This window comes from Capra hircus, chromosome 3, assembly GCF_001704415.2.
Source record: "Capra hircus breed San Clemente chromosome 3, ASM170441v1, whole genome shotgun sequence".
Taxonomy (NCBI): domain Eukaryota; kingdom Metazoa; phylum Chordata; class Mammalia; order Artiodactyla; family Bovidae; genus Capra; species Capra hircus.
Window position 1 is genome coordinate 112,019,979 of NC_030810.1, and position 2,170 is coordinate 112,022,148.

The 2,170-nt window shown below is 74.7% G+C and overlaps 2 non-coding genes across 2 annotated transcripts; one reads left to right on the plus strand and one right to left on the minus strand.

Moving 5' to 3' along the window:
* On the minus strand, nt 539–610 carry TRNAD-GUC. The gene has a single exon. It is a non-coding gene; the product is annotated as a tRNA-Asp (tRNA).
* TRNAL-CAG lies at nt 1,176–1,257 on the plus strand. Its single transcript has one exon. It is a non-coding gene; the product is annotated as a tRNA-Leu (tRNA).

Here is a 2,170-nt window from a genome sequence, read left to right on the forward strand (position 1 = left end):
GGATACACAGGAACGAACGCCACCGGGAAGGGCTACGGCGGGCTTGCGGCCCTCCGGTCTTTCGTTCCCCGCCGCGGCCCGCGAACGCCATCATCACCGAGGGGCAATGCAAGACACGCAGCTGGCCAAAGCCCGTCTCCACCGGGCGCTGGGCGAGGCCACTTCCACGACAATAGGGGGACCAGGACCCACCGGCCTACACGCGTCCCAACGCTGTGGGGACAGCACGGAGGGGCCGTCGCGAGCCTACGAGCCCACTCAGGCAGCCACTGGGGGTCGGTGCGTGGGCGGGCGGCCGGGCCAGGCCGTGGGGTCGCCAAGGAGGCCCTCGCCCCGCCGTGGCGACCGTGCGCCCGCCGACGACAAAGGGCTCGGGCTGGAGCGCTGCTCGGGCAGAGGGGGTCGACGGGAGCTAGGCCGGGCACCGCCGTTGGCGGCCCTGGCGCCTCGCCCAAAGACGGCGGGAGGGGACGAAGGGCCCTCGGGGGCCTGGCGGCAGGACAGAGAGGGACCGCGGCCACCAAAAAGGGTGTGTTGCCTCCCCGTCGGGGAATCGAACCCCGGTCTCCCGCGTGACAGGCGGGGATACTCACCACTATACTAACGAGGACGGCGGCGACCGTCCTGCCGCCCGGCCGCCCTCGGGCTCTCGGGCTGCCTGCCCACGCCTCCCCTTGCCCAGCACGGGCCGCCGGCCACCACGGGTCCCGACCCAACCGCGCACCAAACCAACCGCCTCGGTCACAGCGGCAGCCCGCCACCCCGACAGGGACCCGGACCCCCGGGGCACTGGACCCTCCCCAGCGCGCGCCGCCTCTTGCCTCCAACGCGGGCGTTCCGCCGGGAGAAGGGGGCGCGAGAAGGCAAGCGGGGCTGCGAGGACACGGTGGGCGCGCGCCGGCCGGCGTCGGGCCAGGAGAGGCGCGGGCGAGGAGGGGCCGGCCCGCCGAGGGCCCCGGTGGGTCCGCGGCGCCAGCTGCCGCGGAGCCAGGCGCCTCGGCCGGCCGCCGCGCGCCGGCTCCGTCGACCCCCACTCCGGACGGCCGCCTGCCTGCCTGCCTGCCTGCCTGCCTGCCTGCCTGGCGTGGCGCCCGCGCGGCCCGCCAAGGGCGCCGGTGCTCGCGCCGCGTCGGGTCCCAGCCAGGCGAGCGGCCACGCGCCTAGCCAGGCCCGCCGTCAGGATGGCGAGCGGTCTAAGGCGCTGCGTTCAGGTCGCAGTCTCCCCTGGAGGCGTGGGTTCGAATCCCACTCCTGACAAGCCAGCCTTTTGGCCCGCCGGACAAACGCACCGTCCTCCCGCGCCACTGCCTTTCTCCACACACGCCCTCCCGCCGCACCTGCACCCCCACACCAGGAACCTTCAGTCCTTCGCTCATCTTTCCTCCCCAGCTGCTGCTGCAGCTGCAGCTGCTGATTTTCCTGCAACCTCGCCTCACCACGCCCACTGTCGCCCATCGTCGCCTAACTTCCACTTCCACTCCCACGGCCCACCACGCCGAAGCACGCAGCCGCGCGCGGGTGGCAAGCCCTCCTCGCTTCGCCGGCGCTCCGACTTCTGCCAGGGAACGGCCAACTCGCCCTCGCAGCCTTGCTTCCACGGCCGCCCCCGCCAGCTCTCCCGCCAGGACCGCACCCCGCTCGCGCTCGCCCCGCCGGCCCGCCTGCGCTCCCAGCACAGAGAGGCGGCCGAGTCCCCGCCTTGCCTGCCAGGGCTGCCGCGTGCCCTCGACCCTTCTCCGCCGTGCGTTCTTGGCCGGGCCGCACCTGCCTGCCGCCGCCCGGACGCGTGCCACCAGCCTTCCTGCTGGCCAGCGCACACCGGCCTTCCTTGCACGAGTCCGTCCCGGCAAGGGTGCTCCGCTGGGAGGGAGCGGAAGCCCTGCGTGCCCGTCCAGCCCCCCCGCGCCCGGCCCGCGCCCCCCCCGACCTCGCGCCACGGCGCCCGTTCCCGTGGGAAGCCGCTGCCCGGCCGGAGCCAAGCCCGCCCTGGCGCGCTCCCTGCCTCTCAGCCGGCAGTCCCCGAGCCAGGAGCCGCTCTGCCAAAGGGCCCCTGCTCACCACCACCTCCCGTCAGAGCCGGACCCCGGAGCGCGGTCGGCCAGAGCGCAGGAGCCAGGCTCACACGCCTTTGGGTCCTTCGGCCGGAGCGCCGTTATCGGGCGGGACGGGG